Below are 17,783 nucleotides of genomic sequence, written 5' to 3' on the forward strand. Positions count from 1 at the left end.
ATTTGACATCACTTGTCTTTCCAATACAGCTACACTGATTAAAGTTCATTGCTTTCTTTTCCCCATTATTTTTTCCATTTGTTTTTTGGGGTATTTCAGATTTGTTAGGATGCCCAGAGTTGGGCCTCTGGTGTAGAACTTGGGTAACACGAAAGGTACTGCACGAAATCAATGTGGCCCTATGTTGTGACACAATTTTTCTGTCTCAGCATTGATATTAGCATTACTACCAGATTTTTATTTATTGTCTATTTTTTTTTCCTTTTCAAATATATGCTCCATGAGATTAGTAGCCTCTATCTCTAGCATCATAAGGAGTGCTTGGCACATAAACAAGGTGGCTCGATTAGTATTCATGAAGACTCAAGACACAAAATTAGCTTCATAAAACTGTACTTGTTGGAGTTTTTATGAAAAAACAACCTAAATTGAACTACTTTGTAGTTAACAATAAATTTATTGAAGGGGGTGCACTTCTAAAATGGAAGCACCAAGATTAATTTACATGGAAATAATATTCTTATCATGATAGTTAGAAAATAATACAGTTTCTGAAAGTAGGTCCAAATCTTCATCATGTGAGCTTGGGACCAGACTTTCTTAACAATACTCCCAAAGTACAAGAAATAAAAACAAAAATCAGTAAATGGGATGAATTCAAACTAAAAAGCTTTTTCTCAGTAAAGTAAACAATCAGTAATGTGAAGAGAGAGTCTACAGAGTGACAGAAAATCTTTACCATACACACTTCAGATAGATCACTAATCTCCAGAATTTATAAGAAACTCAGAAAACTTAACACCAAAAAAAAAATAATAACCCAATCAATAAATGGACTAAAGAACTGAGAAGACACTTAACAGAAGAAGATAAACAATTAATCATCAAATACATGAAAAAATGTTCAAAATCTCCAGCAATTAGAGAAATGCAAATCAAAACTACTTAAAGATTCATCTCACTCCAATCAGAATGACAATTATCAAGAATACGTGCAAGAACATATATTGGTGAGAATGTGGGGCTAAAGGTACATTCATACATTGCTGGTGGGTTTGAAAATTAATGAAGCCACCCTGGAAAGCAGTATAGAGATTCCTTTGAAAACTTGGAATGGAACCACCATTTGACCCAGTTATCCCACTCCTTGACTATACCAAAGGTCATAAAATCAGCATACTACAGTGACACAGCCATGACAATGTTTATAGCAGTTCAATTCACAATAGCTAGATTGTGGAACCAAACTAGATGCCCTTCAATAGATAAATGAATAAAGAAATTGTGGTATATATAAACAATGGAATATTATTCAGTCATAAAGATGAATAAAATTATGGCATTTGTAGGTAAATGGATAAAGTTGGAGAATATCATGCTAAATGAGATAAGTCAATACCAAAAAAACAAAGGCCAAATATTTGATAAGTGGATGCTGATACATGGGGGGGTAGGAAAATGGAGGAATTTTGGATTGTGTAGAGGGAACTGGGGGTATGGAGGGGGCAGGAGGAAGGAAAGATGGTGGAATGAGACAAATCATTACCCTATGTACATGTATGATTATATGAAAGGTGTGAATCTACATGGTATAGAAACAGAGCAATGGAAAATTGTACTTCATTTGGTACAAAGAATCAAAATGTATTCTGCTGTCATGTAAAACTAAATAGAACACACAATAAAATAAGAAAATAATAGTTTGTTTTCCCTGTTTTGCCAATTACCATTCAAAGTCATAATAAATAGGACCTATTTATAGGTTGTTGTGAGTATTAAATGAGAAAATATGTGAAAACTCCTTAGGGTAGCACCTAGAACTACATAAATAAATGCAACTATTTTGTTATTATCATAATATTTGTATTAGTGGGATGCTTCATCATAAATTCACTCAAAACTGATGTTGAGTCACCCTTAAGTTAACACATTGGTTAATCTCCCAATGGTTTTCTTGAAACATCCTTGGTGGCATAACATCTTTGGTGATTTCAATTCCCTACATTCATAGGCTTTCACCTGGCCTACAGCTAACAGGGAACAGATCAGGAGATTTCAGAGTCTAAACTAATTTATTACTAGAGTCAACAGAATTGAGCACGTTCCTGTGACCAGAGTAGCCATTCCAGCACTCTACGCAAGAAATCCCGTACTAAACTTGAAGCTGACTTGCAGCTTCAGCTCAGAGGTGTCCTCAGCGTGCACCCCCTGGTGGCTGCACCGCGCCAGCCGGTCCTCCCTGGAGCATCTGAAAGGTCAAGTACGCAGGGCCTGTGGGCGGAGCCTCTCTCGGCCAGATGGAGGGCGACTTGCCTGGCTTCTCACTAGCCCTACAGGCGAAGGGCAGACCGGAGGCAGTGCGGACGTGGGTGGAGGAGCAGGATTTAAGGTGAAGGACCGCTCAGACCCACCTACTCCTGGGCACTGGCCTTTTGCCGGCGGGGTCGTGAGGGCAGCTTTCCCGCGGCCCCCGGGCCAGCGGTGGACGGGTGCAGAAGTTGCCAAGCCTGAGCTGCACGCATGGAGGATGGAGCTGGGTCTAGGCCCAACCGGGGTGGCCAGGCCAGTGAAAGGGGAAACTTACAAAGGTGTACAGAAAACATAGGTGTCAGAACAGAGACTATGTCCTGGCGCCCCAGGGTATGTGGTTGCCCTTCAGGTTCCGGTCGTTTGGAGGCTTGGCCCGCGCGGATGCTTAGGTAAAACTCTGAAAACACATGTTCCACTTTTGATTTCTTCTCCGTTGACTGTGCAGGCGCAGCTGATGATTTGCCACTGGTTATTCACCGTCAAAGCTGTATTTTGACAAATGCAAACAAGCAAAAATTTGTAGGCTCCTTACCGCACGTGTTGTCTATTTCAAGTCCACCTGCCCTCCTCTTAGTCTTCTAAGCCTGGAGAATGCAGGGAATGACCCATAGTTCCCACACTCTATCCAGCCTCTCCCAGACTCCTTGTCCTTATTTATCAGACCCAGAACGTGGTGATGCTTAGCAGAGTGACAGAATTGTGCTCAATAATAATATAGTCATTTACTCATCATTTTATTGAAATGCTAGTGGGAGCATGCTATTGGGCATTGGGTGCAGGAGACAACAAAGCTAAGATAGGCCCTGTCCACCGAGTTTCTAGATTAGTGAAAAATGCTTTTCAAAGTATGAAAGCAAGTGTTCATTCAACTCATACTTATGCACTGTATGGAGTGTGAGGTTTTATGGTTCTCCAAAGAAAACCAAAGGTGCAGTTATGTGTTCTGCTTAGAAGAGTGATGGATGTAGATGTATGGAGAAGATGCATGTTTGAAGAGTAGGAGTCTGGCAGAGTGTTTATCCAATCTAAGTACAAATTTTTGGACTGGCCTTTGTATGTTCAGCATATCTCAACTAAAGTAAATGGCTAAGTGCTTGCCTATCAACAGTGTGTGCTTGCCTATCAACCTACATGTAGATATGAGTTAGTGAAAATGAGTAGACAAGAGTTTTGAAGATGGAGAGAATGAGATAGAATGAGTAAAAGCAGAAGAATATAGAAAAATTAGTGGGGGTATTTGTCAATGGGTGTTCATAAACTGATAGTGTAGGGAAAGAAACACAAAGTAAAAGTAGCTCAAGGCATAATCATTGAATATTGTGACTTGTAATTCCTATTTGCCAAAATAAATTACTATTTTTGGAAATTATTCTTTTTGAGTTAAAATTTTTTATTTTCCTAATTCCAGAGTAGTTCCTGTTCTTTGTAAAACATTTGGGAAAATAGCCTATGCTTTTGGTTGTGCCAGTGCTTTCACGCTGGTTCCTGGATTTCTGGTCATGGAGGTTGATGTTACTTTAATGAGCCAGTTCTATGGTAGTTATTCAGGAGTTGTACCAGGAAGCTAAACCTGGAGGCTACTCTTCTAACCCTTAAAAGAATTTTAATGTGACTATTTCCCTACATTATATTCTTTTCTGCCTAAATTTCTTGGATTTTTTTTAGTTTTGCATTTGTCTCAAGTATTAAATACTGTTATCTTTGTGGACATAGTTTCATATTTTAATTAAATGTTTTGTATGGTAATTACAGATTCACATTCTGTTTAAAAAACATAATAGAGATACCATGTAATCTTACTCAGTTTCTCCAATGGTAATATCTTGCACAACTATTTAGAATATTATGGCCCAGAACTTTAATTGATATAGTCAAGAGCCTGAACATTTCTGTTACTGGAGTCCTAGGACTGAGGCCTAACTCTGGAGATCCAACAGGTCATATGTGGCCACTCTTCCAAAAAACTAAGCAAAAAAGGTAATTATAAAAAACATGCCAGGGCCTCTGTTCTCCTGTTTTAGTTCCTGCAACATGCATATATTGGATCCTTTTGTTGATGTAGGACAGAAGAGTCTGGACACCTGAGGAGTTTTCAGGAAGGAGGTTTATTGATTGCAGGATCCAGGGTGAATCTTGCCTAAGAATTCTTCCTCTGAACAAAGACTTTGGAAATTTTTTGAACTTTATATCCAGTGGGAGGAGGGATTTGGAGGTTTTACATGACCACTGCTTTCTGATCCATCCCCTAGACCAGGTTTCATAAGTTTTTATCAAGGAAACAGAGATAATATCTTTTTGTACAATAAGCATGCAGACTAAATCTGTCACACCTTTTGTGTGCAAACCTGGCATTTACAAAAAAGGGGAAGCTTCAAACCCCAAGACATACTACTGATCTGCAAAGAGGAGAAGCTTAATTATGGCAAGGGTCTTTTGGGTGGGTGTACCTAGTCTGCTTTACTATAGTCACTGACTAATCACAACCAGTAAAGGTTTCCCTTTCCTAAAGGTGTATGGGTAGTCCAGAATAATTCAGTAAAAACTTCCCATCTCAAGACCCTGAAACTTAATTGTGTCTGTGGAATCTTTTTTGCCAAATAAAGTAACATACTCACTGATTTTGGGGTCTACACATGAACTCTTTGAAGGACATGCTTTATCTACCACTCCAACCTTTTACTTTTGAACTCTATATAGATAGATAGATAGATGCTCATACATTTCCATTCTTCTCTCTGCTTCTCTGTTGAAGCATACAGTCCTATTTTTATTTTGTCCTTTAGCAGGTGCCACTCCACAGCCAGTAGTACTAGGTTGTGGGAAGGCCAGAGAAGGTACTTGAAGACAGCTTGAGAGACATGATTCATTGGGGAAAGCTTATAGAAGATCAGTGGCAGCTGCAGGAAGAGTTCCATGGCAACAGACTGATTGCAAGGATCTGTATCTCTTAAGGTGCTTCTCCAAGCAGTACTTCACTTTCTGTGGTGTTTTACCTAGTGGCACTGGCCAAATGAGTGACCTTTCCCCAGTGTTCTCAGTTCTTTGCTTATCCCCATTCAGGGGGCCTTATGTGTTAGACTGAAGAAGCAGTGACATCAGCATTAGTTTGCTTATATGACCAGCATTCCAAGGAGCAACTGTCCCAGTTTACATACAAGAAAGTAGATTTTTTACACATAACACTAACTTGCCCTAGTCCCAGTGTGCATGAGAGAAATTCAGTGCCCTTTAAAATAATATGTGTCTGAACTTCCCAGATCAGCCTTGCTCTCATTGCTTCCTTAATTTTGGTAGGTTTTTGGGAACAGAAAGGGAGCATTCAGGGTTATGGTGTTTTACTATTCCTCTTTTCTTTAGTAACAACATAGCACAAATGGCAAATTCAGATAGGTGCCATTAATCAAACATGTAAAATATCCATATATTGTTTGTTAAGTTGCATCATTACCAGGAGTGCTTCATTTCCAGGACAGGACAATGGCATGAGCTGGGTATTAGAGAACAAATCCCAAGCTGAGTTTCTCATCTATCAAGTGGAGTATATAACAGCAACAGGCTATTTTAGGGCTTTGATTGGTGACCCAAGTTTGCACATAAATAATTTGGAAATCAGCTTATGCTTTTATACATAGAACTTCCCAGTAAAATATATGGGTATTAAAGTTTGACATTAAGGGAATGTAAGCCATGTTCTTCATTCAGAGCCTTAGAGCTTAGACTATATATATGTCTACCCTCTGGTTTTTCTGTATTTTTTTAATTCTAGGAATTAATCTACAACCTTATCAACTGGAGGGAGTCAACTGACTGATCCCATGCTTCAATTGTCAGAATGGCTGCATCCTGGAAAATGAGATGGGTCTCAGTAATACCTGCCAGGAATGTTAGTGTGGAGCAAGCACTGTTCACCTCCACCTAAATACCTCCTCACATTTCATTACCATCTTAACTGTTAGCTACAAGATCTATTTTTATACTAGGATGTGAAATGCCTCACTTTTATTGAGAGATCACAAACTTGGACTTGATTTTTTCCAGTTGTGGGGGTGGTTAAGAATCATGTCATTACCCTTATTTTATCTGAGCTTTGTCATGTACCTATGAGAAGAGTTAATTACTTGAGTTAGAAGTGCAGTTAATGGGCCCAGGCTTAGGACTTTTCTCTGTGTTAGTATGTATACTTGACCAAGGATCAAATTAACTTTGACCTCCTTAATAACACTTAATGAAGTTAACTGTATTGCTTCTAATTTTAATCTCCCTTCCTCAGTGGGGGTGGTTTGGGGTGGGGCTGATTCCCATTTTTATACTATGATAGAGAAATGAAGAGGAAGTACACTATTTTCCAAAATACAACTTAGCCATCTAATGGCCTTAAAAGGGTGTGAGGTATGGGGCTGGGGCTTTAACTCAGTGTTAGAGAACTTGCCTGGCATGTGTGAGGCACCTTGTTCAGTTCTCAGCACCACATAAAAATAAATAAAATAAGGATCCATTGACAACTAACTTTTTTTTAAAAGGTGTTGCAGGTGAGGTAGAGTCTAGAAATCTGGAGAATCAGATGTGCCCCCCTTGGGCATTGATCAGTAGGTGGTGTGTTGAAATTGATGCTTCTGTCAGGATAATGAGCAATACTGCCCTGGATCGATATATGTGGGCTTGGATTAAAGGAAAACTTTAACACAACACAACACCCCTTGGGTTAATCACACAAGGATTACTTAAGTGAAGGATACCAAAGATATCCTGGTATAATTATGATATATGTCACAGGCAGTTTGATCAGAAATTAGGAGGAAAAAAACTTCCTAATCCCAATAAAGTTTCACCAGTGGTCACTGGTGAGAATGAGCAAGGGTCTCATCATCATTTTAGAAGTTCACCATCTTCTCCAATGCTCACCTCACATATTTAAAATTTGAGCTGGAGCAGTGCTGCATGTGTCCTTCCTACAATCTCTTTTTTCTCAGTCATTGAAATTGTCTTACCAACTTCATTGAGAGCCAGAAAATTCCACTTGTCCTTTGTCCTTTCCAGCTCTAGTTTAAATTCTTTAAATATATACCAACTCCCATTCTGTTTTGGTAGAAGTGTGTTTAGAATTTTTGCATCTACATTATAAAGAATATTGGTTTGCAATTTTCCTTTCTTATAATAATTTTTTCTGGTGTTAGTATTTTGGTCAATCTGGCCTCATCGAATAAGTTGAAAAGTGTTCCTCTTAAATTTTCAGGAAGAGTTTATGTAGAATTGTTATCATTTATTTTTTAGATGTTTGATATAATTCACTAATAACTCCACATTAACTTTGTAGACACATCTGATTTTTGATAATAAAAGAAAACTTTTTTTCTAAATTGTATCCTCAGGGAATACTAAACAGAATGATTTTAATCCAGTTAACTAACATATTATAGGGTTGCTCTGGGCACAGTTTGGGCTGGGATAGTTAAATAAGAAAATTATTTACTTTATGAAATTAATATGATCATGTCAACAAAAGTGAACTGCCACTCTATCATCACAGCATTCTAACCACCTGCAAGAAGCAAGGTGTTTTCTATCAATGAAATTATAGTACACATATAGCTCGTATGGTTTCTATTTGTTAATGTACCACTGCCACTGTAATGTTGCATTTTATTATATCAAAATCATTTTCAACTGGCTGCATAAAATGCCATCAAGAGAATTTATAATTTACTTAAGTGTTCTATTGAGAGGAGTCATGAGTCTCCCTTTTTTGGGGGGGTTACTTAAGTTAATTTTGTTGTGAACGTCTTTGAGCATATAGTTTTCATAGGATTTTGAATTTGAGCCTTAGAGCCTATTTTTTTTCTCAGAAATATCACTGTATTTGAGAATGCAAGGTCTTCAAATGTTTTCATTTGTTGAGAGTATTCTTTTTCCTTGCATATTACTGCAATTTTAGAGTCATAAGTGCCTTCAGCCATCTCCTGAAGTATACCCATTTGGATTTACAAAGTTTCAATTTATACCCATATTTCTTATGAGAATGATTTATTGTCTATTTTCCCCATTTGAATGTGTGTTCTAGATATGAGCAAATACAAATATGGCATAACAAATCCCACTATTCAGTATAATCATAATACACCAACTAAAAAAGACCAAGGGCCTTTATAGGTTTTGTTCACATAGAACTTGAGCCAATAGAAGTCACTTTATAAATTTATATAGAAAGAAGGAAAACACAGGAGGCAGGAGACAGTTGGGTAGGAAGGAAAGCACTCTCATCAGGGTAGCTGGGTCAGCAGCAGTGGCCACAATGTGTAAGTCCTGTTTATAGTCAGGTCTTAGCATTTCTGCCTTGATGTTTTCAAGTAAGTCTGCTCTTCTCCATCAGTTGTGTTGGTTTCATTCATTTCTATTTTTTCCTGACTTTTTTTGCTTCTGTTAGAAGTTCAATTACACAAATATTGAGCCTTATTGTTTGTTAACTCCTGAAGTAATCAAACACCATTAATTCCCTCAGCAAGCTCACTGAGGCTTACCTAATTTTGCTCTAGGAATGTACTAGTGTCCTAATGTGTGAAAGATTGTACATAATTTCTTTATGAAGCAAGTCATATGTAAGAGTTTGTGTTTTCAACCTACAGCTGTGGGAACTTTGTTGTTTCTTATGGGAAAATGTGATCAAACCTGCCTTCTTGCTTTGTTTCAGATGATTGCTCTCATAATTTACTTGGCAGGATGGTTAAATGATTAAGGACCATTTATGATTATTTGTCCTCTGTTTTGAACAACTGGAAAGAAGAGATGGAAAGGTACAGAGTAGGTGTAGCTGGACTTTTATTATTTATGTTGATATTTTTCTAGATGATGTGTAAAATATCATAAATCAAAATCTTGTCATATTCAATGATTTTATTTCAGAATATTTGAACCAAAACACTGTAGGTTAAGACACAGGATCTGATGGGGGAGGATCCAGTGGGGGTTACTGTTATCATTCTGCAATTTCAAGGCTAGTAGTCTGTTTTTTCTTCCTGTATATATTCATTACTGCCTGATTTTGAGATAGATATCCTCTAGCATACCAATTGATGTCTTTGTTTCCTTTCTTTATATATTTTTGAAAAATTTTCTTTATGGTTGCCCTAGTGATTATAATAAACATCTTCACTTAAAATAATTTTGAACAGATTGATGCCAACAATTTCAATAGTATACAAAGCTTTACTTCAATATAGTTTTCTCTCTCCCTTCTTATTAATCTTATTGTCATATAAATTGCATCTTTTGGTATCATAAATAAAATTTACTTATCAAAGGGAGAAACTATCCTTCCCATAGAAACATAGGAAATAACTAAAATGAGAAACATCATTGCATTTTCAGTTAGCACAAGACCCTCTTAGACCTGATCTTTCTCCCTGTTACCACAGACCTTCCCCTGAGGTTTAACCTTATTCTAGATAACAATTCAGACTTCCAGTATTCTTTCTGGGATCAGCACCTAATGAATGGTGTCTGCACATTGCAGTCCTTTCATGACATGCACACACCATCTCATGGCTCTAGCATTTGTGTTTATCTGCCTCTTTTCTTGGATTTAGATTTTCTCCAGTTCTTTTCTGTATAATGTATGCAGGGGACACGGAGAAAAAAGCACATCTTCAGCAAGATCTAAAGCAGGAGTCATTTTCATGTGCTGCTGACTACCTATGAGGTATTCATTTGTTTCTCTAAAGCAAGAATTCCTAACCTGGGTCCTTAGAAGTTGTAAAATCCACTGAATTTATATTTAATTTTTTTTAAAGAACACATTTTTCTAGGAGGACAGCCTACCTTCATCACATTCTTAAAAAGGGACCATGACCAAATGAAGTGAAGGATCACTGTGCTTCAAGTTAGCTAGATATATTTCCTTCTTTTTCCTGGTGTATCAAGGGGGAAATCTTCCCTGGAAAGTGGCACTTTAGCTTCCTCTTTTGACAACTAGCAGGAGGCTGGCAGGCAGGTGATAGGGTTTTGTATACAGAGGCATCATGTCTGATAATGGAATTATAGGAATGGGGGATGCTTAATTTCAGTATTATTTTATAATCTTCTTTAAACTAAGACTGGGTAACTGAAAGACCTTCCACTTAACCATACCTCCCTTCTGTTCATATGATAGTGCTAGTTTAGAAATTGGGCTTACATTTTTTTTTTACAGAGTTAACAAGTTAAAAGACTTAGAGCCTGTGGTTTAAGAGAGTTAAGAAGAAATAAGAAACTAACTTATTAATATCAGAATTTATCAATTGCAGTGTTTTTATTATTTTAATTTCTTATTTTTCTTAGTATGAGGGATTGAACCCAAGGGTGTTTAACCACTGAGCCACATTTCCAGCGCTTTTTATTTTTCATTTAGGGCCAGGTCTCACCAAGTTTCTTAGGACCTCATTTAAGTTGTTGAGTCTTGCTTTGCACTGGTCATTCTCTTGCCTCAGTCTCCCAAAGTAATTGGGATTGCAGGTATGTGCCACCACTCCCAACAATACCAGTCTTTTCAATGTGTCTTCCTTATTTTTTTAGATTTGCTTAAAATATGCACCATTTCTAAAATTGTGAGCATATTGTACTCTGTCAGAAATTGTGTTGCATATGTGGAAGACTTATCTCTTCTTACATTGTTTGGTACTTTGCCACTTTCCTGATATGTCTGGTCTGTCTTCTATGGGTCCTGCTTATTCTTAGGCAGTCATAGTGGGAGTCTTGTGTTCTAATCTCTACTCATTAGCGATGTGTCCTTGAGTTAGCTATTTAATTTCCTTGAACTTCAGTGTCCTCAATGGTAAAGAGGTGATAACGGTCTTTCTTTGGATGTCTGCTTTGAGAACTGAGATTTCATCTACATGGTTGGTGTTTAGTAGATTCCTAGTGTTTTTTTTTGTGTGTGGTTGTTGTTTCTTTGTTTTTGTTTTGGTAATGGGGATTGAACCCAGGAGTTCTCTATCACTGAGGTACATCTCTAGTCTTATTTCTTTTATTTTAACATGTTGAGACATGTTAACATGTTTCTGTGAGTTGCCAATGATGGCCTTGAATTTATAATCCTCCTGCCTCAACTCCCATAATCTCCAGCATGACAGGTGGGTGCCACAGCATCCTGCCTAGACACTAGATTTGTTACCTTGTAACTCGCAAAGACAGCTTTCAGGACTTCTAGTTGGTGATTTTACTGTAATATATGAAGCTTTTCCTGGAAATAACAAAGTTCTGTGGTATATATACACAATGGAATGTTATATAGTTGTAAAGAAGAATAAAATTATGGCATTTGCAGGCAAATGAATGGAATTGGAGAATATCAGACTAAGTAAAATAAGCCAATCCCAAAAAACCAAAGGTCAAAAATTTTCCCTGAGCAGTGAATGATAGTACAAAATAGGGGTGGGATCATTGGGGGATAAGAGAAGAATGGAGGAACTTTAGATTATGTAGAGGGAAATGAGAGGGGGAAGGATGTGGGGGCATGAAAGATGGAATGAGACAGACATAATTACCTTGTGTACATGTATGATTACACTAATGATATGAATCTATATCATTAAGTTCATGTACAACCATATAAACAGAAAGTTGTACCCCATTTGTTTGTGTGCAATGAATTAAAATACAGTCTAGAAAAATAAAAAAAGACCTTAAAAAAAGAAATAACAAAGTAGCAATCAGTGCTGTACAGTTAACTTTTTACAAAGGATGTTTAAAGTTTACTTCTAATTTGTCATTTTAAATTACATTTTGGTAGCATGGATTGAAGCCAGGGACACTTTACTCTCGGGGTTCGCGGACCCCACCCTAGCCTGGCACTGAGCCGGGGCAACCTGGTTTGCAACATCAAGGACTTCAGTGTGGCACCTGGCACTGAGCCGGGGCAACCTGGTTTGCAACAAACAGCTGACAAGGACTTCAGTGTGGCACCTGGCACTGAGCCGGGGCAACCTGGTTTGCAACAAACAGCTGACAAGGACTTCAGTGTGGCACCTGGCACTGAGCCGGGGCAACCTGGTTTGCAACAAACAGCTGACAAGGACTTCAGTGTGGCACCTGGCACTGAGCCGGGGCAACCTGGTTTGCAACAAACAGCTGACACTGCTTAAGGAAGTTGCCCCGGCACTAAGCCAGTGCCAGAATGTGCTGCTCTGATTGGACAAGGTGACTCGTGTTCTCTGCATGCTCTCTTGATACCCCTATTGTGTTATATTGTAATCATGCTCTCCCCACATGCTCTGTAACCTGATTGGCTCATGATTCATATATAAGGACCATGACTTCCTTGTTAAAAAAGAACAAGGAAAAGGAGAAAGAAGAATGAAGGAGAACAGAAGAACAATAAAGAGCTCTGATGAACAACCAGTGTGTCGTGTCTCTCTCTGCGGGCAGAGGGAACGCGACACTTTACCACTGAGTGCATGCCCGGCCCTTTCCATTGTTTAGTCTGAGATAGTCTCACTAAGTTGTTGAGGCTGACCTTAACTTTGCCATCCTCCAGCTTCCCAAGTAGTTGTCGTTATAGATGTGCACCATCCTGCCCTGTGTGCTGCTTTGCCATTCAGAAGGTTTTGTTTTCAGAGTGCCTTATCAATATTTTAAATATTTTTTTGCTCATCCAGGTTGTTGTGCATGAGTTTCTGTTCTAATCTTATTTTGAACTACTAAAGACTAGGTCATAGATTTTATGACTATGCAGTATATTGTTTTATTTAAATTACATTTAAATGAGTATGATATATTTTCTTCAAAAAGATCGTGTATGCTTATATGCTTTTCCTCATTTTCATTCTTTTACTTTATTTCTTTAATGTGATGTCATCTTAATTTTTTTAATTGTAAACAAATGGGATACATGTTGTTTCTCTGTACATGGAGTAAAGGCGTACCATTTGTGTAATCATAAATTTACATAGGGTAATGTTGTTTGATTCATTCTGTTATTTTTTCCCTTCCCCCCACCCCTTTTTTCCCTCTATACAGTCCTTCATTCCTGCATTTTTCCCCCTCCCTAACACTAACTCTAACCCTAACAATAACCCCTCCCTCCCCCCATTATGTGTCATCATTCACTTATCAGTGAGATCATTCTTCCTTTGGTTTTTTGAGATTGACTTATCTCACTTAGCAAGATATTCTCCAATTTCATCCATTTGCCTGCAAATGCCATAATTTTATCATTCTTTATGACTGAGTAATATTCCATTATATATATATACCACAGTTTCTTTATCCATTCATCAATTGAAGGACATCTAGGTTGGTTCCACACTCTGGCTATTGTGAATTGAGCAACTATGAACATTGATGTGGCTGTATCTCTGTAGTATGCTGATTGTAAGTCCTTTGGGTATAGGCCAAGGAGTGGGATAGCTGGGTCAAATGGTGGTTCCATTACAAGTTTTCTAAGGAACCTCCACACTGCTTTCCAGACTGGCTGCAGTAATTTGCAACCCCTCCAGCAATGTATGAGTGTATCTTTTTCCCCACATCCTCGCCAACACCTGTTGTCACTTGTATTCTTGATAATCACCATTCTAATTGGGGTGAGATGGAATCTTAGGGTGGTTTTGATTTGCATTTCTCTTATTAATACAAATGTTGAACATTTTTCCATATGTTTGTTGATTGCTTGTAGATCTTCTTTGCAGTGTCTGTTCATTTCCCTAGCCCATTTGTAGATTGGGTTATTTGTATTCTTGGTGTAGAGTTTTTTGAGTTCTTTATAGAGTCTGGAGATTAGTGCTCTATCTGAAGTATGATTGGCAAAGATTTTTTCCCACTCTGTAGGCTCTTTCTTTGCAATGCTGATAGTTTCCTTTGCTGAGAGAAAGCTTTTTAGTTGAATGTATCCCAGTTATTGATTCTCGTTTTCATTTCTTGTGCTATTGAAGTTCTGTTGAGGAAGTCTGGTCCTAAGACGACATGTTGAAGATCTGGACCTACTTTTTCTTCTATAATCTGCAGGGTCTCTGGTCTGATTCTGAGGTCCTTAATTGATTTTGAGTTTATTTTCATGAATGGTGAGAGATATGGGTTTAGTTTCATTTTGTAGCATATGCATTTCCTATTTTCCCAGCACCATTTGTTGAAGAGGCCATCTTTTCTCCATTGCATATTTTTCGCACCTTTGTCTAGTATGAGAAAATTGTATTTATTTGGGTTTGTGTCCATGTCCTCTATTCTGTACCATTGATCTACCTGTCTATTTTTGTACCAATACCATGCCATTTTTGTTACTATTGCTTTGAAGTAGAGTTGAAGTTCTTGTATTGTGATACCCCCTGCTTCATTTTTCCTGCGAAGGATTGCTTTAGCTATCTGGGTTTTTTATTCATCCAGATGAATTTCATGATTGCTTGTTCTATTTCTGCAAGGTACGTCATTGGGATTTTAATAGGAATTGCATTGAATCTGTATAGCACTTTTGGTAGTATGGCCATTTTGAAAATATTAATTCTGTCTATCCAAGAACATGGGAGATCTTTCCATCTTCAAGGTTTTCTTTAATTTCTTTCTTTAGTGTTCTGTAGTTCTCATTGCAGAGGTCTTTCCTCTCTTTTGTGAGATTGATTCCCAAGTATTTCATTTTTTTTCGAAGCTACTGTGAATGGGGTAGTTTTCCTAACTTCTCTTTCTAAGGATTCATCACTTATGTATAAAAATGCATTACATTTATGAGAATTGATCTTATATCCTGCTACTTTACTGAATTCACTTATGAGATCTAAAAGTTTTCTGGTGGAATTTCCTGGTTCCTCTAAGTATACCATCATATCATCAGCAAATAGGGATAGTTTGAGTTCTTCTTTTCCTATTTGTATCCCTTTAATTTCTTTGGTCTGTCTAATTGCTCTGGCTAGCATTTCAAGAACGATATTGAATAGAAGTGGTGAAAGAGGACATCCCTGCCTTTTTCCAGTTTTTAGGGTGAATGCTTTCAGTTTTTCACCATTTAGAATGATATTGGCCATGGGTTTAGCATAGATGGCCTTTACAATGTTAAGGAATTTTCCCACTATTCCTATATTTTCTAGTGTTTTGAGCATGAAGGAGTGCTGTATTTTATCAAATGCTTTTTCTGCATCTTTTGAAATAATCATGTGATTCTTGACTTTAAGTCTGTTGATATGGTGAATGACATTTATTGATTTCCTGATGTTGAACCAACCTTGCATCCCTGGGATGAAACGTACTTGATCATGGTGCACTATATTTTTAATATGTTTTTGTATGCAATGTGCTAAAATTTTGTTGAGAATTTTTGTGTTGATGTTCATTAAGGATATTGGTCTAAAGTTTTCATTCCTTGATGTGTCTCTGTCTGGTTTAGGTATCAGGGTGATATTGGCTTCATAGAATGAGTTTGGGAGGGTTCCCTCCATTTCTATTTCATGGCATACTTTGAAAAGTATTGGAATGAGCTCTTCTTTAAAGGTTTTGTAGAACTCGGCTGAGAACCCATCAGGTTCTGTACTTTTCTTTGTTGGTAGGCTTTTGATGACTTCTTCTATTTCATTACATGAAATTGGTCTATTTAAATTGTGTATGTCCTCCTCGTTCAGTTTAGGCAATTCATATGTCTCTAGAAATTTGCTGATGTCTTCGAAATTTTCTATTTTATTGGAGTATAGATTTTCAAAATAGCTTCAAATTATGTTTTGTATTTCAATCGTGTCTCTTGAGATATTTCCTTGTTCATTCTGAATTTTAGTGATTTGGGTTTTCTCTCATCTTCTGTTTTTTAGTGTGGCTAAGGGTTTATCAATTTTGTTTACTTTTTCAAAGAACCAACTATTTATTTTGTCAATTTTTTGTATTGTTTCTTTGTTTCAATTTCATTGATTTCAGTTGTGAGTTTTACCTTTTCCTGTCTTCTACTACTTTTGGTGTTGGTCTGTTCTTCTTTTTCTAGGGATTTGAGTTGTAGTGTTAGGTAGTTTATGTGTTAAACTTTACTTCTTTTATTGAATGTGGTCCATGAAATAAATTTTCCTCTAAGTACTGCTTTCATAGTGTCCCAGAGATTTTGATATGATGTTTCTTTGTTCCCATTTACCTGAAGAATTTTTTAATTTTCTTCCTAATGTCTTCTGTTATCCATTCATTATATAATAGCATATTATTTAATCTCCAGGTGTTGGAGTAATTTCTGTTTTTTTCTCTTTCATTTATTTCTAATGTCAATCCATTATGATCTGATAGAATACAAGGTACTGTCTCTATCTTCTTGTATTTGCTAACAGTAGCTTTGTGGCACAATATGTGGTCTATTTTAGAGAAGGATCCATGTGCTGCTGAGAAGAAAGTGTATTCACTCTTTGTTGGTTGGTATATTCTATAAATGTCCATTAAGTCTAAATTATTGATTGTGCTTTTGAATTCTATAGTTTCTTTTTTCAATTTTTTTTTTTTTTGGAAGATCTGTCCAGTGGTGAGAAAGGCATGTTAAATCACCTAGTATTATTGTATTATGGTCTATTTCATTTCTGACATTGAGAAAGATTTGTTTGACATACATGGATGCCCCACTGTTTGGGGCATAGATATTTGTGATTGTTATGTCTTGCTGATGTATGCTTCCCTTAAGCAGTATGAAATGTCCTTCTTTATCCCTTCTGACTAACTTTGGCTTGAAGTCCACATTATCTGAAATGAGGATGGATACCCCAGCATTTTTGCTGAGTCCATGTGCATGGTATGTTTTTCCCCATCCTTTCACCTTTAGTCTATGGGTATCTCTTTCTATGACGTGAGTCTCTTGTAGGCAACATATTGTTGGATCTTTCTTTTTAATCCAATCTGTCAGTCTATGTCTTTTGATTGATGAATTCAGGCCATTAATATTCAGGGTTATTATTAAGATATGATTTGTATTCCCAGTCATTTGACTCATTTTATTTATTTATTTATTTATTTGTTTATTTTTGACAAGACTTGGTTCCTCCTTTATTTGGCAGTTCCTTCAGTATAGCTCCTCCCTTTGCGGACTTGCTTCTTTGTTTTTCATTTTTCCTCTTGGAATATTTTGCTGAGAATGTTCTGTGATGCTGGCTCTCTTTTTGTAAATTCTTTTAGCTTTTGTTTATCATGGAAGGCTTTTATTTCATTGTCAAATCTGAAGGTTAATTTTGCTGGGTATAATATTCTTGGTTGGCATCCATTTTCTTTCAGGCTTGAAAAATGTTGTTCCAGGCCCTTCTATCTTTTAGGGTCTGGATTAAAAAATCTGCTGATAGCCTTATTGGTTTTTCCCTAAATGTAATTTGGTTATTTTCTCTCACAGCCTTTAAAATTCTGTCTTTATTTTGTATGTTAGGTATTTTCATTATAATGTGCCTTGGTGTGTGTCTGTTGTAATTTTGTGTATTTGGATTTCTATAAGCCTCTTGAACTTGATTTCCCATTTCATTCTTCAGATTTGAGAAATTTTCTGAAATTATTCATTGAATAGATTGTTCATTCCTTTG

General features: G+C 37.0%; 1 pseudogene; it reads left to right on the plus strand.

Annotated features, from left to right (window-relative positions):
* Window positions 1-2,622: 2,622 nt before the first annotated feature.
* The window catches only part of LOC124975413 (chromodomain-helicase-DNA-binding protein 1-like), a 97,781-nt pseudogene continuing 82,620 nt past the window's right edge, over window positions 2,623-17,783 (plus strand).

The sequence above is a fragment of the Sciurus carolinensis genome, unplaced genomic scaffold (assembly GCF_902686445.1).
Source record: "Sciurus carolinensis unplaced genomic scaffold, mSciCar1.2, whole genome shotgun sequence".
Lineage (NCBI taxonomy): Eukaryota > Metazoa > Chordata > Mammalia > Rodentia > Sciuridae > Sciurus > Sciurus carolinensis.